This window comes from Amphibalanus amphitrite, unplaced genomic scaffold (genome assembly GCF_019059575.1).
Source record: "Amphibalanus amphitrite isolate SeventyFive unplaced genomic scaffold, NRLGWU_Aamphi_draft 000479F_arrow, whole genome shotgun sequence".
Taxonomy (NCBI): Eukaryota; Metazoa; Arthropoda; class Thecostraca; order Balanomorpha; family Balanidae; genus Amphibalanus; species Amphibalanus amphitrite.
Window position 1 is genome coordinate 224,593 of NW_024881973.1, and position 25,471 is coordinate 250,063.

Consider the following 25,471-nt stretch of genomic DNA (forward strand, 5'->3'; position numbering starts at 1 on the left):
CTGGTCGTGCGAGGGTTAACCCTCGCCCGCACATGGGGGGGGGTTGCCACCCCCCCCCCCAGGTAGTCTTTCTGCTCTGCACTCAACATTTTTAGAGCTAGAAGGCTGATTTTTCGTATAGCTGCTCCTCTATCCTTTCTTGATGTCCACTGAAAATTTCAAGTTTCTGTGGTTTTTGGTTTCGGAGATATGACCTTGTTTTTCAGGTCATGTCATGACCCAAATGGCCAATTCTCAACATCTTGCGTTGGCTATGGGCCTTGTGAGCTTTTAACACCTTGATTTCGGCCTTTTATGCCAATCCTACCTCCCACCTATCATGAAACATATTGTTCGACGATGTACAGAGGTCAAGGTCAGGGTCAAGGTCAACCTAGGTCATCTAAGATAATTGCGTTTTAGGCAAGCTGAATTTACTTTTTTTGAAATTTTTTGACTACATTTTTGGTAAAAGCTTCTCAGATCATGATTTCATGTAATATGGACACATAAACAATCGGTGCACTCATCAGTATACACACAGACACACACAGACATACAAACACATATTATTTGTTACATATTTAGAATTTTGAAGGAGTGTGCAGCAGAGTTCACTGTGCCGATCACAAAACTCATTCGACTTTCGCTGAGCCAGGGCACCTTTCCTAGAGTCTGGAAACGCGCGTACGTTACCCCGGTTCACAAAAAGGGTGACCGCAAAAATCCCAGCAACTATCGCCCGGTTTCCCTCTTGCCGATTTGTTCCAAAATATGTGAGCGCATCATATGTGACCAAGTGATTCAACACGTGTCGCCCGTTTTATCCTCAGCACAGCACGGTTTTTTAGCAGGACGTTCATGCGAGACCAATCTTACCTGTCTTGTCGATCAGCTGTGGCGTTCGATAGCCGAGGGGGCTCAGACTGACGTAGTTTATACGGACTATTCGTCGGCTTTTACTAGTGTTGACCACTCTCTGCTTTTACATAAGCTACAGAAGTCATACCATTTGTCTGGTGCCGCTCTCAATTGGTTCCGTTCTTACCTGAGTAGGAGAGAGCAGAGTGTAGTGTTGAACGGCAAGTGTTCTGACTGGGTGCGTGTGAAGTCAGGAGTGCCGGAGGGCAGCATATGTGGGCCAATCCTGTTCGTCTTATTTTGCAACGACGCCCCTCTCGACATATCTTCTGGGTGCCTGATGTATGCAGATGATCTGAAATTGTACCGTCGCATTCGAACTGCTAGTGACTCTTTGGCTCTTCAAGCAGACGTAGATAAATTGTGTGTTTGGTCAGGTACGTGGAAGTTAGCTCTGAACCCATCTAAATGCAAAAGTATCACGTTCACACTTCGTGGAAAGCCTGTAGATACAACCTACCACATTGACGGTACTGCACTGGAACGTGTGAGCCAGATGCGTGATCTTGGTGTTCTGCTTGACTCAAAGTTGACATTCGGTCCCCACATTGATGAACTTGTAAGAAAGGTAAACCGCGCCTTGGGCATGTACTTGAGGTCGCTTCAGAGTTATCGAGCTCCCACCGGCCGCAGGCTACCGCCAGGACCTATAATGACAAGTTTCAATGCCCACATTCGTGCAATCATGGAATTCGGTTGCGTGATATGGGGCGGAGCAGCAAAAACTCATATTGCGAGATTGGAGCGTATCCAACACAAGTTCCTGATGTGGTTGGGCAGGCATTCAAACAGTCCATGTGCTTCTCTTGACTATACTGATCTGCTTCGTCATTTTGGTGTCTTGCGAATTGACCAGCGGCTTGTTCTGAATGACTTCTTCGTGCAGAACGTGTTCACCGGCAGGATCGACTCCGGTGACATTCTTGCGATGTTTTCACTCGCTGTACCATCGCGAACTCGTTCCAAGCCTGTGCTGTATGTGCCTGCAGCAAGGGTTGACACAATCAGAAACGGTTTGTTCTGTCGCTTGCCACGAGCTGTGAACAGTAGGGTGGTCCATTTTTCCAAAGTTTCTAGGATCTTTCGGGCCGGGTCGGAATTCTTGTCGATACCATGATACAAGGTTGTGTGCAAAATTTTATTCCGATCGGATAAATTTATCCCGTCCCGCAAAGCGACCAAAGTTTTCCCTATGTTAACAATAACGGGGTGAGCGATAATACGAATTCTCCCACTCAGTCCACATTTTTTGCTCAATACACACTGGCAGTCACTAAAAAAAGAACAGCAAAGGAGAGAAACACATCAGAGTGGAATAGGCATCGGTGAAAATAGCATGTCTGGTATAGATACAAATACAAAATCCACCGTGCGTGCCACCATGTACTATTGGTCTCAATATAAGGGCCCAGGCGACCTGTAGTTTTAATGCGGTGAATACCCTTACCCTCGCCACAGCTCGGGCCGAGTGCATCCCTCCTCCCACCCAGCGCAACCCCCACTCGAGTTGTGGCGAGGGTGAGGGTATTCACCGTATCCGAACTACAGGTCGCCTGGGGCCTTATCTTGAGACCAATAGCACCAATATCCCTCTCGGATGCAACGCCCGGTGCAGTGGTGCTCCTCGACCTGAAGGAAGTGCTTTCACTATTCCTTGCCGTGCGCGATGGCGCTAAAAATTTCCCACTGATAAGGGCAACAGTGCAATACCCAGCTCTCGCAAGTCGTTCACCACCCGTATATGTGCCGGGCGCCGATGAGCAGTGGTCAAGTCGTCATTGTCTGACCACTCGGCCGAGTCGACATTGAGGAAATCGTGGCTGGCCCCGAGGGATGTACCGACCGACAGATGCAAACGACGCCAGCGAGCGCTGCCCCACTGCGTCGAGGGCGACTTCGGCGCGGCAGGGTTCGTCTCTCTCAGACGCTGCTGCATGGAGGTGGCGATCGCCTCTTTTCCTCGACCGTCGTCCCGTCGTTGAAGAAGGAGAGACCGATGGTCTTGCCCATCACCTTGCCCGGTTACCGTCCGATATCTGTGTGGTAAGCGGTAGGAGCCTTTGCGGAGGGCGATGTCAGTTCACGATGCTGAGGTCGATCAGCGGGCAGACAGCCACGGTGCTACTTACCTTGTGACGATGAAGGTGGTGAACCGGACCATCGTCCTCTTCTCGTGCTCGGTGAGCGCGAGCTGACAGAAGAGTGTTCTTGAGAGTGTTCTTGACTTGAGAAATCTTACGTGTTGATCACAGGCCATCCAACGAGCACGTTGTAAGGCAACCGGTTTCAGGATGCTCGCTTCCAAGTCACCGTCCATCACGACGGTGGTGAAGTACACCACATTGCGGTAGTTATCACGGGGCAGCTGCTTCTTCAGCAATGCGCGTCAGGTGACGATCATCTTGTCGGCGAAGTCGATTAAGTCATTGAGCGGTTTGAACGACACTCGGCCCGTGAGCTGCCACCACTTTACAAACCGCTTGAATGACGGGATCTCGGGAGTTCAGGGCCGGAAGACGGATGGTGTGAAAAGTGAAAAGATGCGTCATGCATTTCGTAAGAGGCTGTTTCATCCAGCAAGGATTTGCTTCTGTCTGCCAAAGCAAGCCACATTTCGGTGATTGAGCGTGTTCCTTTTCCAGCTTCAGCGGCCATCCCAGACGCAGGCAAATTCATAACTAGTGTAATGCATTCGCACCTCCTGGCATACAGGGCCTTGCTCCTGGCACTGAGAACAGGAACTGTAACAGGAACTATGGATTATCGTTCCTGCCTGTGGCTGATATGAAGACTAGATCTATCATTGAGAAGGCTAGAGAGGGTTGGTGCGTTGAGCAGGCAAGCTCTTTGGTAGATAGCAGCTGGCGCGACTGGGCAATGTTGGAAGACAAGTATTCGCCCTATACTGAAGACTGGTACGTATCATGGAAACTTTGACCGCTTTGCGGGACGGGAAAAAATCATCCGATCTTAATATAATTTTGCACAGAAGCTTGTGCTATAGTATCGACAAGAATTCCGACCCGGCCCGATGAATCTGACGAACTTTATTTTTTACCATGTAAATGTGGACCACCCTAGTGAACAGTCTATGTGAGAAACGGCCCACTGCTGACCTGTTCGGATCCCGGGCGGCGTTTAGAAGTCAGGTGAAGGCATTCGTATCGAGCCTGTAACCTTATTTATACATGTGTTAGTTAGACATAGGTAGGTGTGTGAAAATGTGACGTATATTTATGCTTGTGACTCCGTCTGTAAATGGGGTGCACCTGTGGACGGTATATTTCAATACACAATACACAATTATTGACCTTGACCTAACTTGACCTGAGATGACCTCAGCAGCAAAAACCTGGTCGGGTAGTGTGACAAAGAGGTTCTAGCTGGCTTGGCACCAGAAAACGGCATCGTCATCGGTATATGACAAGCAGCGCGCTTGATATCCAACGGTGACCTAAAACAGCAACATTTTTTAGTTTGACCTGACCTGGAAGGTCAATGACTGACCTGAGAAGGTAAAACTGGGTATCGTTGGATTTGTCTCTTCCCAAAGAATCTTTTTGGTCTTTACCGCTAAGCTCTATCTCCAACAGGAACGAAATGGCGCGGGGGGGGGGTGGCAACCCCCCCCCCATGTGCGTTCTAGGATGGGAAAATGGCATGTGCGGGCGAGGGTTAAGCAAAAAATATTTTTAATTTCCAATTTTCCACATTTTCTCAAGGCTTAGACCGTTACAGAGACCGTTTTAATTGACTTTGATGAAGTTGAACGCGAGAAATCACAACCAAATGCTACATTAGGTTGTAAAGAACTGAATTGCGTTTTCCCACACACGTGGCGTTTTCTCACCTACGTCTGCAGGAGAGACCGGACCCACTATGCCCCCCCCCCCCACCATCGAAAGGTTCTGTATGACTCCCGGGGGCCCCCGGGTGACCTGGGGGCCCCTTCGAAAGCAGGTGGCCCCCTCCTGGGCGAAATCCTGGGTACGTGCCTGCTGCTGTCCGGCGGTCCATGGCGAGGTCACCCCAAATGACTGGTGTCAGATCAGCTGTCAATGGAGTGCCCACCTGGGTGCTGACTGCTGACGGTTCCTCTGCGTTCCAGGTGTGACCCCGCGGCCACGTGCATCCACCACCGAATCCAGTGCTGGTCATGGAGTACTTGTATGACGTCCTTTACTTGCGCTGACTTGATTGGTATTGGTAGATTGGTAGGTACAGTTTGAAATGAGCGAACTGGACATTCATGGTAAATAAAGATAAGTGCATTAGTCCATTAGACATATATCTCATCGAGATATTCTTAAAAACGACTTTGAGCAAAACTAGACAGCTAAACACAGTTTTGACGTCCCCGATTGTTTATTTATCACATTTTGTCGTTCAAGAAATTGCGAAATGCGTGCTATGCAAGCCATGCTTAAAATAATTTGTTGTAGTAAGGCGTATTTTAAACGGAATAATACAACCAATGACAACACTTATGGCCGTTATTGACACGGAGACTGTGACGGCATACCAATGCATTGGTATTGACTCGATCTTCTTATGTATTGTTCCTCCTTCTCAAGTCGCAACAAACCGACGCTGCATTCCATTGGAAAGAATGTGCATGATAGATGAATGCGATGCATTACCTTTTCATCGGAATTGTGTCCAGGTCAGCGGATTGGAAGTCGTTCGTTATGATGAGTGGAAAACTGCCGCCGTTGCGTACTCAGCTCAGTACGTGTAAACTGATGCACCGTTGCGAGGGAAGGAAGCTCGGCATTGTGCAACAATTTGCAGGTGCCGTAAACTGCGACGAATTCCCTATTTAGTCCCGCTTGAGTCCGTACCAAGTCCAAGGGGTTTGCTGCACCGGTGCCAGTTGTCACTGATTCGAGAGGAATTGTTTCCTCGGCTGCTTTCAGTCAGAGATGGCGAGTTTTACTGCATATTAGCCAAATCGCGCGTTGCAAAGATGGCAGGCCTGCTTTTCAGAGCCGGTTGAAATTAAGTAGCAACACTCTCTGAAGTATGATAACAATTTTATGGTTGGCCTGTTACTCCTCTGGTGCCCCGATGTTGATAATAAAACACCAATAACAGCCCACTCCGGTGACGTAAAATACCAGTCGGCACCGTCGCCCGTAAACCCCGATCTCAGTTCGTCGGACGGCATTGCACGGTACGATTTGGGCCATTCTTGTCCTCACATGACCATTGACAGCCGTCAATAGGTGGGGCACGATGTGCTGCGACGGCAGCCATTGGGGCCATTCTCTGGTTTGTTGCTCGGTGCTGAGCTCAGGCGGCTGTTTCGCTCGGGACTTATCGTAATCGGCCATCGGGTGGCTGTTGATGGCGCCATTCAGACGCTATGTCGCCGAGACGGCGCGTCTCCCGTCACCGACTGAGATGGTACCGCCCCAGACGGCATCGGCGAAAAGACGACCGGAAGGACGGCCTTGTTTGGGTGGAGTTGGGAACCATGCACGGACTGTCCGATAGTTTGGAAGGCCTTTTGTGTGGCTGGCCGCTGGTAGCAGTCGCCGGGCACTGGGTGCTATTTGAATATTTTATTTTTTAGTTGCGAGAAAGCAATTTACAGGCACCAAGTCGCAATTAAAACTGCAGTTAGAATGGCACAGTGGCTGGGAGTTCTGGGAGCGCGAACTTTTCAGATGGGTTCCGAGTTGAGACTGCCGCCTAATTGGGTTTTGAAGTTGGACCAGACGGGTTTTGGTTTATTAATGTGAATATGTGCAAAACGGCACACCTAACTTATCAGGACACGGTGACTTTTGTACCAATTCACTCCACCGAGCAAAGACGCTTCTTGTGTTACTCGCATAGCAACACCTAGCCGTGCATTAAATGAGTGCATTCCGTTCATTTGTGATTTATATCTACCATCTTCTGTCATTAATCGATGTTTATCATTGAAGTATCTGTAAAAGGTATCTCTTGGAGATGTTTTTTCACCCTCATAGAATACACAATGAACAGTAGCTCAAGTTGTCTACCTTTAATGTTAACTGTATTCGAATTTCAATCTCAACTGTGGCTCATTCAACAACGGCACTACACCACTGAAGGCACAATTTCAGTCGGACAGATAGCTTCGCGCGCCCCTTAACCTTCCAGGCGGTGGGGGGGGCATTTTTTTGCCCCCCCCTTTAGTTTTTTCGATATATCTCGAGAACCGCTGCGCCGATCGTCACCAAACTTTCAGTACCCTCCGGGGAGCAGCTAGCGCACATGGTGACCAAAAATTTTTCCAAAGGCTATGATAGGTTGGCCGCTAATGACGTCAGAGTGACGTCATTTTTGCTATTTTCGACCCAAAAAAAGGTTTCGCGGGAAGAGCTGTCAGGCCTACAGCTTTAGAGATACAGAAAAATGTGTTAGACATAAAAGGTGTGAAATTAAAAGGGCTACAAAACTGCTATTTCGGTTTTTCGATTTTTTTGGATTTTGACCCCCAAAAATCAAAAAATAGATTTTTTGAATATAATAGCCAAAAAATCCAAGAAGTTTTTTGAATTTCGAAAAAAAACCGGAATATATGTGATAGCCCCAACCGCCTTCTATCTACATACCAAATTTGAGATCGATACCTCTTTTTTTGGCCAAGTTATAGCGAAAAAACTGTTCAAAATTGATGACGTCAAATTTTCAAACTCAATTTTTAGCAATTCTAGACCTCGTAGCGCAAAACAAAGACCACCATTAAACTCCCCGTGACGAGCTGCATCGAATCGATACCCATTTTATGCAAAAATATCAACTTTGAAATTTGACCTTTTTTGACCTGACCTTGACCTGACCTCCACCAGAAAGTGACCTAAACCGTACCTGATGGTCTTATAACCAACACCATTGAGTTGGAAATGAAAAATTGGCCATAAAACATGCATCGCATAACCTTAGTAAAGTTGGGCTCATGTGGTGACCCTTGGTGACCTTTGGTGACCTGACCTGTGACCTGACCTGGTATGACCAGTGACCTCTAATAGCAACATATGTACTAGACAACTGACGCCTTATCGCTGATTTTCGATAAAATGCGTTTTACTCGGTGTTATAGCGCTTTCCCTAGAAGCCCCGTGAACGGTGAAACATTTTATCTTTGACCTGACCTGTGACGTCATCGGTGACCCCGAGGTCAATGAAATTTGGTTTCCCTCGACAAATTTGACAGGGCTATCGAACGCCGTTTGAATTTTTCGGATCCGTCCAGTAGTTTCGGAGATACGGGGGGGGGGCAAAAAAGTGCCCCCCCCCCCCCACCGCGCGGAAGGTGGCTGGTAGGCCCACCGCCTGCCGGGTTAATGCCAAGAGAATCGCGGCGCTGTTATACGTGTCGTCCTGAGCCGCGGCACGAGCCTTTCGTGCTAGGTCGCTCGTCGGCTGGCCGTCTTCCAATTGATCTCGTCCCGCTTGGATACCCCGTGCCGCGGCGGGTCGCCCGCTGGGTTCCTCGCTCGTGTCAAGGGTCGCCGCAGGCGCTCCAGGCCGTGCCGAGAGGGCAGCGCTTCGCGGGCCGGCCCGTCCGCCAACAGCGGATGGTATTGTGGTTAGACGACACCCTTTTCGGTGGCTCGGTGTCTTATGACACTTGGCGGCGTTTATGGTCTATGTTCGGCGGACTTGTTGTTTTCATATGGTGACGGTAAAATGTGATTGTATCTCTGAATGGGAGTATAGGGGTTATATGGCAGCGAGATACACAAATAGCTGCTTGTCCTTGTCTCTGGGCGATGATGTGGTGGGTGGAGCCTAAAGAGACGTTTTCCGGGGCTATTCTTGTTGATGAGAAGCGAACCCTCTTCCGACGCATGCTAAAGGCTATGCATTATTTGTTTCGGTACGTGTCGTATGCAACGCGAATTTTGGTTTGCACTGTAGGCGCGTTACCTGTTTCCAAGATATTGAACACGGCATCATCAATGATGCATCATTGCAGTCTCGATCAATACTGAGCCGGATCACCACTCGGAAAGCATCCTGTCTGGGGCTTATTTTAAGGTCTTGCTGATAGGTTTCCAGACATCTGCTAAGACGATGTTACTTCCTTTGTAGATTATTTTCTGCTTTGTATGTTGCATGCGCGGCCATTTGTTTCCTGCGTTTCTGACATTTGTTTCTACATCCATTGAGCATGTGTGGGTTGACGTTAATTCTATCGTCAGTGTATTAGCCGTGGCGGCCCGTCTTACTGTAGTCCGATCACCGGACCCTGTCAATGCGTCTGGTAGTCTCCCTGAACTGTCGACGTCACTGGTTCGCCATGCGGCCTGTCGACGCTACCACCGATCCGTGGGTCGCCATGCGCGGGTCTATGTCCGCCTACCACGTGAAGCCGATCTTAGTCGCCTGACCCGATCGGGCCTCTCTCCCCGGGGGGCGATATGTCCCTCTCGGTCACTGGCCGAATGAACCGAGCTGCTAGCTATAAGCCGCGCCGAGCTGAGAGCTGTGAGCCGAGAGATGGGCTGCGAGCTGAGAGATGGGCTGCGTCTGCGAGCTGTGAGCTGAGGACCGACCCGAGAGCTGCAAGCTGAAGGCTAAGAGCTGAGAGCCGGGAGCCAACCGGTGAGCTGTGAGCCTAGAACTGAGCTGCGTCAGCGGAACACGGAGACGGACATTGATATTCAGCCGGGTTTCGGCCGGCGCGGAGCCGGTGCCTTATCTGCTCGACTGCGCCGGTGTCCGGGTTGGGTACGCGCTCCCGCTGCTCCCGGTCCCCGGTACGTGCGAGGGCCGGGCGGGCCGGCAGAGAGCAGACTGGAGACCTCCGACGCACCTGATCGCAGCGTGATACGACGCTAAACGTGCCGTGGCTGGATGTGATATGGTATGGGTGCCGCTGACCTCTGCAGGTTAGGAGCGCTAAAATGCAGGCCATCATCATAATCATCATTATTATAGTTCTGTCATTCATTTGCATCATCTTCAACGGATATTTCCGTTTAGCGTCGTTCAGAAATTAGAAGCAAATCGATTTCAATTTCGATTCTGATTGGATGCGCTTTTGAGTCTTTGACTGTTCTCGGATTGAATCTGACACTGCTAATGTTTTTCCGTTTCTTCCTACGAAGGCTGGTGCAATTGTATAAAAACATATTTGTCTCCTCCGCTCCTCGTGGCCGCGAAATTAATAAGTTACTTAACCAGCTCGCAGCGGTGCTACCCACATCAGACTCAAATTTCACATACCTACGTAATGGTTGGCCACACCTACCTGTCGTGGCTATCAGCCAGTCCAAGTGAATACAAATATATTGAAGCTCATTTTGAAATGCAACGTCGCTTGCGAGAAAACAGGAAATGCTTTACACATAATTCAAGTTTTGTGACCTATCCAGTAGATATGCAGTAAATGCATCTTCATCCTTGGCATGGTATGATCAATGATCATTGATCAATTTCAGCTACAGGGAGCGGCTCGTACGAGTAGTATAGGTAAAGTAATCTTGGCTCGCACGGCATTGTGCTCTGCGGCACAGCATGTGCCAGGCGCCTCGATTCGAGAGCCATCTAGCGACAGATGTGGTAACCTGTGTCGTGTGGTGCCGCTGGAGAATGGACGTTGATCGTTCACTCTCACATTAACTTTCTCTCTGTATATGAACCTTGTGTCGGAATGCCAACTAGTTTCTCGCATGACATAACTGGCATTTCTCATTACTCGTACGAAACACTCTGGAAGTACTCGTGTTTATTTCATTTTCCCTCACGCACGAGTTTTTCTCCGCTATTTTTCTATGGTTTGTGAGACTGGGGCCGGGCCGGGCCGGCGGCCGTATGTCATTTCCAGTTATATGTTTCGTGCCGCCATTTCAACGGCAGTCGTTGGTTGCATTCGTAATCACGCCTCCCCCTCTTGGGCCGAGAGCGGACCGCGTTATTCCTGCTGAGAAACGGGCTGTATTCTCGGCGGATCTTGTCCTGGTTCCGCGCGCTGACAGCTCTGGTGCGGTGCATAATTCCTGAACTCTCCGAGAACGGGTGTCGCCGCTCGCCCGTTGTTTGTTGTGCTCTGGACTGTGGTAGCTCTTGCGCAGTGTGGCCAAATTTGTGATGTTGCGGGGAAAGTCACCCCCAATGAAAAGTATAATGACATCCTCAGAAATTTTAAAATTACATCATCACATACCTAGTGAAGGAATAAAGACTAAAAATGTTCCAATGTACGATTCACACCGTCATACTCGTACTGTCGCGCTTGCAATGTTTTTTCATCTTTGATGACAATATTTGATTTTTTTTTTTTTACTTTCCACCAGAGCTTGACGTCAGGTATAGTTTTTCCACATAACTTGTAAAAACTGCACCTAAAATGACACTGAAGACGAGTTTTTTTTTTGAAAATAGTGACATCCTCATACGACTTTTTTATACATCCTCCCCCTAACGCTAAACCAATTTGGCCACACTGCTCTTGCGTGCGGTTCCGTGTAGCGAACTGACTACTGAGGTTCTCCAGAATGTTGGAAAGATATTTGGAAAGTGGTAGATGAGTTCCAATTACGTCTTTGCATTTTTATTGTTTTTTTTTTCTGGTCAGTCTGTCTCTCCTTGTCCAGTCAGACTGGACTGAGTGACACCATGCGACTGGTCTAGTCTGAGCTCGTCTGAGTTCAGCCGCTGGCCATCTGGGAGTCATCAGAGGACGGAGCGGCGCCGGTGTCCGCCCGCCGCCCACCGCTGGCCGTCAGTTGTCCGCCGTCCGCCCACCCGCTGCCGTCGGAGCCGCTCGGTGATCAGACAATCAATGGCGCCAGCTGCCCGACCCCATCTATTGCAGTGTGAATGCCTGCAACATACTACAGCCCAGTATGTGGCTATAATACAGCAGCTGCCTCGGTCGGTTGGCTGGTGCTTGACCTGTTCTGTATCCGAATGATACACTGTTGGCCGCAGTACTTACGTTCTGTTTGGGGGGCATTCCACGTCAAGTGGGACAGAAAATGACCATTTTGAACCTCACCTCCTCCGATTTTTGCGAAACTTGGTTAAACTACTCATCTATATGTGAAAATAAAGGAGACATTTTTTTGTCAAGATATGACGTCACGTTTCCGAGATACACGTCATTAAACATTGACTTAGGCAAGGCACATTATCATCTTTAAAGCGTCATAACCATTTAAGTTTTAGACATATCACCACGAGATAAAGTGTGAAATGGAGGGAATAGATCAGGCTTTAATTTGAGGCTAACAATATTGACGTAATTAACTAATTAGTGAACGTAATTAAAATTCAAAAAATAAATTTTGATTTTCTGAAAAATGGGTACCCTTCGATTTTGCTGATTTTTACATATTTTATTCTCCTATACATTAGCTACATCATATAAAAAATCCAGAATGGGCCGACGTCTACGTAACTGTCTTTTGGGCTTCGTAATGTCTGGCACTCGCGTGTTTCGTTTTAGCAACCAAGGAGAGGCGCTACCCGAAGATGCTTCTTTCTGCCCCAAACCAAAGCAAACCTAACCTGACCTGACGTGACCTGGCCTAATCTAACACGCGTAAATATACAGTCCTCACGGCAGTTGCCGACTGGCCAAATGCTACTTAGATACGAACATGAGCCCTCACGACATTTGCCGGCTGGCCAGATGCTACTTAAAAAACGAATGTGTGTTAAAACACTTGAGGCTGACCGGCTGCGAGGCAGCGACCTTTAGATTACGAGGTGGGTACACTCGGCACACTAACTACTAAGCCATGAAGATAGGTGGTCATCGCGGAGATGTAAGCCAGTTTTTTTTTAATGATGCCATTGGGCATTCTCCGGGCAGCGCCTCTCTTTGGTTGCAAAAAAGAAATACGCCTGACTCTCCCAGCGTTAGGGGAGAAAGTCCCGGTTTAGCCAAAAAAGGTATTTAAAAAAAAACGGAATTTGAGTTGTAAGTGGGGCGGTGGGGAACTTTATCGTGTGCCAATTTCATGGCCCTAGATCAATATCTTCAAGATCAAGTGAGGTTAAACGTGATCAAATTTGCTATAGTGACTATTTTGCGTTTATACGCCCATAGCTCTAAGAGTTAGTGGCCGATTTTCCTATTTCTTCCTTTATACGACATTTGTAGTGTTATGAGAATCTCTAGTTAATCTAACCATAAATTTGGCAGTTAGTGGCCTGCTAAGGATGCCGCCGGCAGAGGCGGGGATCGGCCGACGCGGGAAACGTTTCAGTCAAAGATTGTGTTTGCGCCCTAATAATTCAATTTTTACCAGTTGCTTTTCGTATTTATTTGCCCATTAGATTGCGTGTAAATTTTTAAGCCTTCACACAAAATTTGACACGAATCGATCAAAATCAGCGGTAAGAAGCGCAGTGCAAAGATGGAACAGTCCCGCGCCGGCACAGTCTACCATTCAGGCGGCAACGGCCGGCGCCGGCTGCCGCGCCGCTCCGGCAAGATGTTTGACTTTACACCGCTATTACTAGAAAAGTTGTGGACCGATTTACCTATTGCTTGCACGGGAGGATTAGCAATTCAATTCTGGACAGATACTGAAATTTTGACGTTAATGTAATAATTATGGCGTGAGTTATTGGCGAAAAACAGGTGGGGTTGGCGAAATCCGCCACTTCCATCGGCCGTGCTACGTTGCACTACTTGTTGCTATATCATCCAAAGTTATCGTTGGCCCACTCTAATTTTCTCAGCACGTGTGCCTTACGTGTAGTGGAAGACAATATCTAAATTTGAGCAAAATCGAAGGGTACCCATTTTTCACAAATTAGATTTTAGGAAATTAAATCAAAATAAAATAATTTCAAAATCACCAAAAAATGTAAGAATTGCCAAATTTAACTAGCATAACTCCTTATGTACACGTTTCAGTTTGTTTTAAATTAATAGCTTCAAAAATGTTGAAGCTATAGATCTTTCAAGATTGCAATACACGTCCAATTCTGCTAAAAAGCAGACGTTAAGTGGCTTTTATCTCTGTAGCCCGAGGGCATATGACAAAATCCTTTCACCCTCAGAGGTTTCACCCAATAGCCAATAAGTATACCAAGTTTGAACAAAATCGCAGAGGTGGCCGATTTTGGTTGTCCCGGTTGACATGGAATGCCCCTTGGCTTTCATTTGCAAAGAAGAGGCATAGACTGAATCGGCCCTAATCACAAGAGCTTTCAGCGGTGGCATGTCACAAGCCATCATTGGAATGCATCGTACTATGTTAAACGGATGGTAGGGGTGTGCCCAAAAGCGCTTGATTATCGCTGAAAATAGTCTATTCAGATACACAACCATTCCAAACATCATGTTAAATATGTACATGTCACTGCCATCGATGCATTGGTAACCGATTTCGATCACACAAAAACTATAATTTCAGGTTGGTTTTCCGAGTATTTTGGGGCGTACAGCGGCACCGTTTTTCCTGCGTGTATTGACATAGCGACACGGAGCGGCAGGGGAGGGGTAGGGGAGGAGCTGGGTTGGGACGAGCCGGTCTGAGGGGAGGGGCTCGGGAGAGCCACGTAACCACTCCTGTTGCTAGGCGGGCTGGGCTCTAAAGCAGCACGCGGCGCTGCGGAGAACAGCGAGTCTCATCTTATTTGACACGATTTGGTAGCGTTCTATAGAGCTTAGCGGTCGGAAATTCTCGGCCGAGAAAGTCCGCTCCACTGGGGCTCTCGTCGGTAAGGAGGGAAGTTAGCAGATAGTTCACTCTGGGTAGGTGCGGGTAACAGCCATTGCCATAGAAAAGTTAATAGCCGCATTGATCGCCTGAAGCCGTCGGGCTCTGCAAGTTAGAGCAAATGATGCGTCGCAGAACCAGGCGATACTTATAGATTTGACGAGCTCATCGGTATTTTATAGGATGGCTGTTTTTACGTGTGGTTTTTGCACACTCCAATTCGTAAAATATGTCTGCCGATTTTTTTATTGTCACCAAGCACCCCACTTGGTCGACAGGTAGGTGTCCTGCTACGGGGATATGTCTGGCTTCAATATGTATTTACCACGGAAGCTCTGAGACCACAGCGCTCAGTTAGACCGTGACTGCAGAGAGGCATAATTGACAGTAGCGGTGGTAGGGAACAGGCTGCGATAGTGACGGTGGCGGTCGCTAATAAAGAATAATCTGCTTGTGACTTTCAAAAGACTTAGCCATAATATTTAGCTTTGGCTTCGTCCGGAAGTATTGTTGGGCATAGATTTTTCTGTAAAAACGTCTTCGGCTCACCAGTCACCATTCGACCTTTTCACAACATCCAGTCAACTTTAATTGCTTGATTGCTTATAAACATCAGTTAGAGACTGGTGACATTAAAGCATTAGAAAATATGACAATGGCCTTGGTCACTCAATACATATTTGGTAGCCGTGCTCCACATTTGCGTGCAAAACCTATTCGACAGTTGTTGAGCTCCTCTTACGCCCAAATGGATATCTCTTCATTGCAGTTCGCTCATTTGGTTCCTAAGCCTGATGAACCTGAGCCTAATCATGCCATTAGCATTACCAGGCTCCATCTAAGTTCAGCGCCGTCTGCCGGTCGCGTCTCGTGACATTTGCATTACTGTCCTTTACGAAACGCACCGTGGCACAGCTACTCGCTTCCAGTGCGGATCTCCTGGGGCTTATGTGGGTAAGATGGCCCAGGACCAAGGGTCTAGTCTTGACTGGTCAGTCAGCAATTCATGTTATTACGCCGCGTGTCTTTAACCCGGTTTACATAGCATTTTTGACGAGGCTCTAGCTCGCTAATTTGGCGATAATTTCGATGCAGTGGTCTTCAAATATTTAGAGGGGATCATTTTGTAAATTGTTAAGCACCATTGGCATCTTTTGCAACATCACGGACGGAGATATAAGCTTGCAACAAACCCTATGTAAACCGGTCTATTATGAACAGTTTCACGTCCTAGCTGGTATGAGTGAGAAACTCAGGGATCACAATTTTGTGGAAAATGATTGACTTGTTGTTTTCGACTTCCATTTCTCTCCTATAAAGACGCTATTAATGCCTTTTCTCGGAGAAAGCTTCTTGCGCACCGAGGCGTGCTCTCGTGGCATTGGCCAACGGCTGGCTCGTCACTACTGACACTTTTCTGATGAGGAATGCTATCCCGTTGATTTCCGAGCCAAATCGGGTAAACCTTATAATCACGGCCATCACAAAAACCACCAACCACCGGTGGTGGGTGGTGGGATCCGGCGGATCCGGCATTAGAAGAGGCACCGGAGCTGTCTGGGCACATCGGAGTTCGACGTTATCGGTGTCAAATGCGTTCGACGAAACTGATCTGGCAGTAAATTAGATGGTGGGTTGAGACTATTTTAGATGCATGTAACTAGTCCCACTTTTTGTTTCTGACAACAAAGCCACTAGCCGGAGTCAGTGTTGAGTTGGTGTCGGTGGGTGCTTTTTATGATCGCTTCACAATGCACTCAAGGCGTAGCAACAGGCACGTTCATGAATGGAAAGTCGTCCATTAATTGATTTTGATAATGGGCAAGTTTTGCCATTTTCTTGAAGTTTCTGACACTTATTTATTGTGAACATTGGAACGAACTATACGTCCACATAATACATCCAGCTTGTTTTTAGAATAGTTGAGCTACTTTAACGATACGCTACACATCCATGAGCTATTCCATCCAATCATAGCGTTGCATGTAAACAGTAGTATGCACTTTATATCCTTATGGAATGGATACATGCTTAGGGTTATATGTATGCATCATGCATTTCCGTTGACTGTGTGATGTTAGAGGTATGTCGGCTGCCTGAGATGCCCGTTGGGTCAGTGTGACACACGTTTTCTATCCATTGCTCTCCGTTCTCAAAGCCTCTCAGCTCTGCCCACGCGGGCCCTTTGAGTGCGTGTCGGGCGGCTGTCCGGCCGAGGTTTCCCCGGACACGGGCCGGTCCATGGTGGCACTTTATTCCGCCCGGCTGCCCAGCTCAGAGCGGCCCGTGCTCAGTGCTCACTCTAGCGGCGCTTTGAAGAGCCGGTGTGGGCTTCAAACGCGCACTGACTCGGCCTGAGTGCGGCATTTATCACGGCCCGGCCGGTGCGCCTCACGCTAAGAGCGTATCGCTCATCGCTCCATTACGGGCTGACGTCATAGACTCGGCCGGCCGCCGCTCATACTTATAGGAGTGCAGCGTATTGCGACGGTGCCTGTATCAATGTTCTCAGACATGACACGGGGTGACCAGGTGGAAGCTATCAAAGTTTTTTCTTTACTCACGCTCGGGTACGAGTAAGAATAAAAACGTGTTTGGAAAAGTGTTGGCAGCTTTGGGATAATACTTACCTACTTGATAGTTCGTGGTAGGATTGAATGATCAACTGAATCATGAACTGCTTACTGCTGGTGAATTTATTGAAGAATAATTTATGTCGCATATTTTGTATATGCTGTTAGATTTTCCTTGGTATAAATACCGAGCGACATATCCTCTGGAAATGCTGTTTATTGGGCTCTCGCACTGCTACAGGGGCTATTAGATGGGGGCCGAATGACTTAATATGTCAGCTACATTCGGCCCCGGTCCCTTGGCGTTAATTTTCGGCCACCATGCGTTTCATTATATCGTTCTAGCTTTTAATTGATTTTTTCGTGAAGCTAATGGTCACTATTCTCATTGTAATTAGTTGAGACACTTAGATAACGTTCAGTGAAATATTCTGCTATATCTAACGAATAGTGTTTGTCTATTTCAAACAACCTGCGGTTATCTATATTGAGTCCATCGTTCGTTTGTGCACCTGGCCATGACAGAGTGGAAAACTAATGGATGTCGGCGATTGGTTTGAAGGCGGCCAGTTCATCCGTGTAATATAAATGACTGGCCTGTGGCCCAGATAACGAACTTCTCCGAAATATTATAGGCAACATTTATAGATGTAGGATACTCAGGTAGTGTAATTGCGGACTGCGGCAAGCCTGGGCGTTGTTACCAATACTTTGTATTGCTTGTTAGCAGGTAGTACATTAGCGTTAAGGTTGCTAAGTGAGTCCGGGCTAAGCTATTACGTTCGGTGTATTGGCATTGGCTGGCCTCGACCCCTGACCCCTTCCTGGGCTCTTCTGAAAGACGCCCTAGAAAGAACAGAGGGAGACAAAAAAAAAACAATGGCTGCGCGCACTCCGTCGCTCGGCGTCCTAACGGAAAAGGCCGCGTGGGCAGCGTTGCCTCGAGACCAACATAAGTTGTATGTCGGACTTACTTACGTGCAGTTGTGGTAGCCGTTGTGGTTCCAGTGCCTGCGCCCACGCTGTAAGTTGCTAAAATACATTCATGGTAGAAATCAACGCTGTTACAATATATCGCCCACGTTCTAAATGCCATATATCTGCGCCTGTCGTGTGTGTGCGCGACATCTGGTGGCACTATGCGACCCGTAGTTATCCCCCGGCGCACCTAGGTGGCACTACCTGCCCCGTGATGAGGCACGACCTGGCGCTGGCGGAGGTGGGAGATGGCGCAACTTCCCGCTAATATAATTTGCACGGTTCCATCGTGAAATGACCATTAGCGTTAAGGTTGCTAAGTGAGTCCGGGCTAAGCTATTACGTTCGGTGTATTGGCATTGGCTGGCCTCGACCCCTGACCCCTTCCTGGGCTCTTCTGAAAGACGCCAAAAAAACGCCAAAATTAGACGTCATGCCGCTGTTCAGGGCTCTAGAAGGAGCTGCTGGGACAGGGCCAGCGGGGACATGTCATTAGTAGCGACGTAATGACATGGTAGTTGACGGTGAGGTGGATGCGGGGCAAGCCAACGGGCATGCCATTAGTAGCGACGTAATGGCGTGGTAGTTGACAGTGAGTGGTATGCTGGGGCAAGCCAGCGGAAATGTCATTAGTAGCGACGTAATGACATGGTAGTGGACATTGAGTTATGTGCTGGGGGTAGGGGCCAGCTGACATGTCATGGTAGGGACATAGTGACATGGTAGTTGACAGTGAGTTGTATGCTGGGGCAAGCCAGCGGACGTGTCATTAGTAGCGACGTAATGACATGGTAGTTGCCAGTGAGTTGTATGCTGGGGCAAGCCAGCGGACGTGTCATTAGTAGCGACGTAATGACATGGTAGTTGACAGTGAGTTGGATGCTGTGGCAAGCCAGCAGACATGTCATTAGTAGCGACGTAATGACATGGTAGTTGACAGTGAGTTGTATGCTGGGGCAAGCCAGCGGACGTGTCATTAGTAGCGACGTAATGACATGGTAGTTGACAGTGAGTTGGATGCTGTGGCAAGCCAGCAGACATGTCAGTAGTAGCGACGTAATGACATGGTAGTCGACAGCGAGTTGTGTGCTGGGGCAGGCCAGCGGACATACTTGACCGTCCTCCGCACCGGGGGGCTGCCGGGTGACTCATCCGGCGTGACGTCAGCTGCCCTTGGCCAAGGCCGTGACGGGCCTGTGGCCGGCGGTCGGGCGGCCGTTGATCGGGGGTGTCGCCTTGCACCGGTCTGCAGCGGGCCGACTGAGGGTCAGGTCACTGCTGGCAAAGTGCCACTCTGTGGATGCACGAAAGCCTGCGGCTATGCTGCATTGATGATCCAGTGGTGACATAGCATGACAGCCCAGGTAAGGGCAGGCCAGTCAGGTATGGCCATGGGTGGAGAATAAGGGGTTTGAGGGTGCACGAGCACCCCCTCATGTCGCAAAGCACCCCCACAAACATGCCAGTGGGCAGGGCATTGTTCAGGGCCAAGCTACAATGCTGGTGTGTGTGACCGCCCAGAGGGCCATCTGAGTATCTGAGACAGGCGGCCACATTAGTATGGGGCGAAGGGTAGTAACAGAGCAAATGTGCCAACTGCCAGTATTCAAGCAACTTGGCAGACTAAGTTGCTGACGAAAATTAGACCGCCGGTTAGAGGGGCGCCATGATTGCCTCGTGCGAAGGGCCTGCGCGTAACTAACAGGCCGGATAGCTGGTAACTCACCGGTGTTCCTTCTGGGTCGTCCCATGGTGGCGGTAGCCGCCGCTAATAGCTATCACTCAACTCTCCGCGGGTTTCAACCGGTAAAATAAAAAAACAATGGCTGCGCGCACTCCGTCGCTCGGCGTCCTAACGGAAAAGGCCGCGTGGGCAGCGTTGCCTCGAGACCAACATAAGTTGTATGTCGGACTTACTTACGTGCAGTTGTGGTAGCCGTTGTGGTTCCAGTGCCTGCGCCCACGCTGTAAGTTGCTAAAATACATTCATGGTAGAAATCAACGCTGTTACAGTATATCGCCCACGTTCTAAATGCCATATATCTGCGCCTGTCGTGTGTGTGCGCGACATCTGGTGGCACTATGCGACCCGTAGTTATCCCCCGGCGCACCTAGGTGGCACTACCTGTCCCGTGATGAGGCACGACCTGGCGCTGGCGGAGGTGGGAGATGGCGCAACTTCCCGCTAATATAATTTGCACGGTTCCATCGTGAAATGACCATAATCAACGAGTTTTTCAACGTGATCAACCGGGGTTCGAATCATGCTTCGCAGCTGAATTTCATCATGTGTAACCAATTTTGGGCCGATCGAAGTTTTGATATGGCGGAGTGGACTCTGGCACATGATTCTGCATAAATACATTTTTGAAAGGCATCTTTTTTAACCTGCTCGATACAGGAAAAGCGTCAACAGGCGTCCTTTCTAGATGGAAATGAGAGGTGACTGCTCAATACTTCCGAAATCAATATGCGACTGTTTTTGTGCGCTTGCGTGATTTATGAATGTGTGCTGATCTTTGTGGGCATGTTTAGAGACTAGTCTGAAGGTAGACGGATGGAAAGCTCTTTTTTGATGGATTAGAAGGAGGAGAACGGAGAAACCATCAGAATGAGAAAGAGAGGGAGGGAGGGAGGGAGACAGACAGACAGACAGACAGACAGACAGACAGACACAGACACAGACACAGACACAGACACAGACACAGACACAGACACAGACACAGACACAGACACAGACACAGACACAGACACAGAGAGGGGAGGGGAAGGGGAGAAAAAGGGTAGCGGCTGACGGTATTTCATCTGCATTCCTGTATGCCGGCGGGTCGGTCCCTGATGTGGTGGCTCATTGGACGGTGTCCTCTGCCCACTCCGCTGACAATGACCCTGACCCGGGAGGACCGGCACGCACGCCGCTGGTGTGCCGGCATTGTCTCGCCGGCGTCACATTGCACATCATACCCGATTACATTGCCGCCCCGCCATAGACGGTATCTGACCTCTGACCTTCGGAGTGCGGTGGCGCGGTCCCCGGTGCAGTCAGTGGTGGATGGAGCTGGTTTTCTGGGGTAGATGATGAGAACAAAAAGAATACGGCGGGCGCTATTTGTTTTGTACTGGGATGCAACTTAAACTGGTAAACCTACAACAATTTTTCAGTTATATTGGACAGGTATGTAGTAAAGAGCCAGTAGTCTACGAATATATTAAAAAACAATTAGAAATGAATAAGCGGACCGGTTTCGTCTATCAGACTTCTTCAGCGCTTTTTCAAAAACGTTTTTGAATTGTTTCTAATTGTTTCTACAATTTCTAATTGTAAACATTTCTAATTGTTTTTTAATATATTCGTAGACTACTGGCTCTTTACTATATAAACAACTTTTCAATCATTGTTTTGTTTTTCATTGTTAATGGATATTACCTAATTATCGAAATTATCCAGTGTGCCAATGCAGATGTCAAGGCTGTATGTATTTGTTGCGCCTAAGGCGAACTATATTCGTTGTAATTAGATACAAGTTTCATTCTTGAAAGCAATATCAAGCAATATGGCAGGGTTTTGTCGGTTTTTACGTCGGTGACTGGTCGTTTGGCAACATGCTCCACCTCATGTGAATTATTCGATGCAGTTCGATGCTGTTTAATTTTTGTTTTTGCATTTCCTGCTCCGATCTTTTAACCCTTTATATCTGTGACAACTTTGTTTAAGCGACTCTACATAACGTTTAGTGTCGTGGCTACCTCAGTGACCCCCATACCATTGGCCTGATGCTGGTGGCTGCGGCCTCAGGGCTGTAAACAAACTACTCGTCCAGCTGCTGTTGTTTTGTCGGCGACTGCGGGGGCGGCGGCGGCAGCTCCTGGTAGGAACTCCACCGCTCCTACCCAGTGACCTGTTCCCACACGGTGTCACAGCTGACTCTGGTATGCTAATGGGCCGACGGGCCTGTCGGCGGCCGGCGCGGTGGGCGCGGCCGGCGCCGGTCAGGGAGGTGTGGGTGCCCGAGCCACCCGCGGGGTGTGGGTGCTCCAGCCACCCGCGGGGTGTGGGTGCCCGAGTCACCCGCGGGGTGTGGGTGCTCCAGCCACCCGCGGGGTGTGGGTACCAGCTCTGCTCGTGGCGGTGTGGGTGTTATGGGTGCCGGCTCTGTCCACGTGACGGCGACCCTTCCCATCCCCCATGGTGCATGGGCGTGAGTACAATGGACTGTACCAGCTGTCCATTGTACTCACGCTAACCAGCTGTACCAGCTCAGACCAGCTGGCAGACTTTACCAGCTCTGCCGGCAGCATGAGTGCCAGACCGACCATGGTGTGGGAGCCCGCTCTGGCCGTGCCGTGGGCGTCGTATGTACAGCGCGACAGTCGGCGCTCCTATGAGCGCTCCATTACCACTTTCCACTGATGTCCGACATTGTGCGCGCCCATCAAAGGACGGCAGGATGGCGGCATTGTGGCGTCACCGGCGGCCTGTGAATGGCCGGTCAGGTGCGGGCCGTTTGTCTGAGGCCCCACTGGCGCTCGTGGCGCCCGGCCGGGCGGCCGCCGATGCGAATCCACCGTGTGTTGCTACTTCGTCCCACTGGGTCATTACAGGTGGAATGGGAATGCCTAAGCCGAAATGAGAACGGTCAATGTAAGACTGTCTCACTTTTTATTTATTCAGTCGCCTTTGTTTTATCCTTTTCTATATTGTTTTGGTGTCTTGGGAATACGATAGTCGCACTGCATGACATTTTTTTTTGTCACGCAGTCATAAAATTCATGTTACATAAATGACAATGGTTCCCTGCTAGTTCGCCTGCGTCATGGGTGATTATGCGTAATGCTTTAACCACTTGAGTAGTCTTTTGTAAGCCTACGGAGCCTGCTGTCCTATAACGAATGATAGAATGAAAGGTGGTTTCCTGACCAGATTATATTTTCCTATTACGTCGCTTATTTGAGCGTAACGTGAGCTGAGAGTTCCCTCACTGCTCACAACACCCACCTTATGTTTCAGTTTTCCCATAATGCTCACAACATTCACCTGTTATTTATGATGTGGTTGATCTCGAATTATGAGAGAAATAATTGAAAAAACTCGATTGCAATACTGGTAAACAAGCTGCAGATCATGTCTATCGGTGAGTGCTGTTTATGACGGTTGTGTAAGTGTTCATAAATGTCACCCGACTTTATCGGCATGCAATGACTGCAGTCAACGTGCAAATGGCTGCCTGCTCCCGAACGAAGCTTGAAATGCTTGGCACCGTCATGGATAAGAAATGCTGCTTGAACCTCCGTTACTTGCTTCCAACAAACGGTAGAAACAGTGGATGCCATCTGAGCTTCACAAGTGTTATGCAGCTGGATTGCTAAAACAACCATCATCATGTCAATAAGCTTCATAAATAAACAAATATATCTATGCCTACTGCATGAGTTTGCTCTTGATTTAAGACAAGTTCACATGGGACGAGAGAGTCGAAGAGAACGTTAGATGGCATGGCCAAAGTTGAGTCGATCATCACCGAGAGACTCATCGAAAACGCCTCGTTATTTTGTCCGAGGAAATCGGCGCCCTGCCAAAGCCTCCTTACAGCTGCCCCAACTTCGGAACGGAAGAACTTTCTGATGAAGGCCTGAATGAATCCTTATCGTAAACTAACCATGCCAACAAGCAGGCTGAAGCTGATAAAGAGCGCTGGATGGTAATGTTATTGTGTAATATGTTGTTAAGTAGCGGAGGCCTCTCCACTGCTGGCGGTTGAGGCGCCTCTGCGTCTTAGACCCAACCTCGCCAATGCTGTGACGAAGCCGGCGCGCCGCCCACCCTCTCTCGGTGTCCGTGGGTGTGTGGGGCCCGACTGAAGCCGCACCCTCCCCGGCCCAACAGCGCCTGAACCGTCCTGAATGGCGGTGGCCACCGGCACCGCATGTCAATGCTGCATTCCGAGTCGTATCTGGCGCGTTTCACCGCCCGAACAGCTGGGGGCACTCTGGGGCTAAATCCCTTGAATCCCCGGGGCAATTTGCCGGGCAGAGATTGAAATTGTAATGGCGCTGCCAATAGAGGCTGATATGAATGCTGACTTTGACGCTCACCAATCCTATGCTGGCTCTATTTTTGTCACTGCAAAGCTGGCTATGATCCGTGTTTTGTGGGTAACTGCTGTCACTGCTCCCGTTTTTGTTAAGAGCTTGATGTGTTGGGGCCGTTGCCATGGTATACATTTCACATTTTTTGTGGTTTGTTCTGATTGACATATAAAGGTATTATGCTATTTTTGATGAATAGGTTTGTTTAACCTGCGCCCCAGTGGCGATCTCAGCCAACTTCGCCCTAGTGGGGGGGGGGGGGGCACATGTTACCACCCACCTCTAACTCAAAAACTAAGAGGGCTAGAAAGACGCGGTAAAAAGCAGTCGATAGCTCTTAATGCGTACGTTTGAAAGTATTTCGGTCATTTTTCACCTTAGAGCAATATTGGGGTCACCAGAGGTCATCAAAGGTCGAAATTTGCCAATTGTCATTATATTTTTCAGAAAACATGCCGCTATCGGAACTATGGTAGCTAGAAAAACGCATGGAAAAGCAATCGATAGCTTTTGAACTCTTCTTTTGATAAGGTCATCATCAAAATTGACCTCAGGTCAACGGTTTAGCCTCCAGAGGGCAAAACTCCAAAAATAGCTGTTTTTACGAAAAGTGTTTTTCGACAATAACTTTCGACTAAAAAAAGCCACGACATTTCTATTGCCAGAATCGTGTTCCCCTCGCCGAGACGCGTCGAATGAACTATAATTTGACCTTGAAAGGTCAACTTGAAAATTTGACCTCAAGTCAAGGTCATGACCTGACCGGAAAAGGTCATGTTGCATATCAGTCGATGCGTCTCAACAAGACAAACACATTGAGACCATCCCCAGCGTTCTATCTCTTTCCAATCGCGAGTTATTGGCAAAAAACTGTTTGTAGCCTCAAATGACCTCGGATGACCTTTTTAGAGGCTATCAGCAAAAATGACGCCTTGGTCATCACGAGTGGTCTAAATCATTGTGATTCTGAAATATTTGGACTGTTCCTATGCGTACACACGGATCTAGAGGCATTTTCATTTTTCTGCATTGACTTGTAATGGAAAGGTCACGCCACTGACCTGACCTTAGGTCACGGATATAAAAAATCCGAGATATACAAATTGTAGGCGTCCATAACAGCATGCAATCCACCAAGTTTAAAACCCTTCTGACAAACACTGCAGGCTGGAAATGATTGCAAACTTTTTTAGGCTTGGTCAGTTAACTTGACCTGGTGACCTGACCTGACATGACCTGGGGTCAAAAATTTCACACATTGTCCAAAATTGA

General features: G+C 48.6%; 1 protein-coding gene across 1 annotated transcript in view; it reads left to right on the plus strand.

Moving 5' to 3' along the window:
• LOC122392275 (protein TEX261-like) overlaps window positions 1–25,471 on the plus strand; it is a 72,436-nt gene that overhangs the window by 5,740 nt on the left and 41,225 nt on the right. The window lies entirely within an intron of this gene.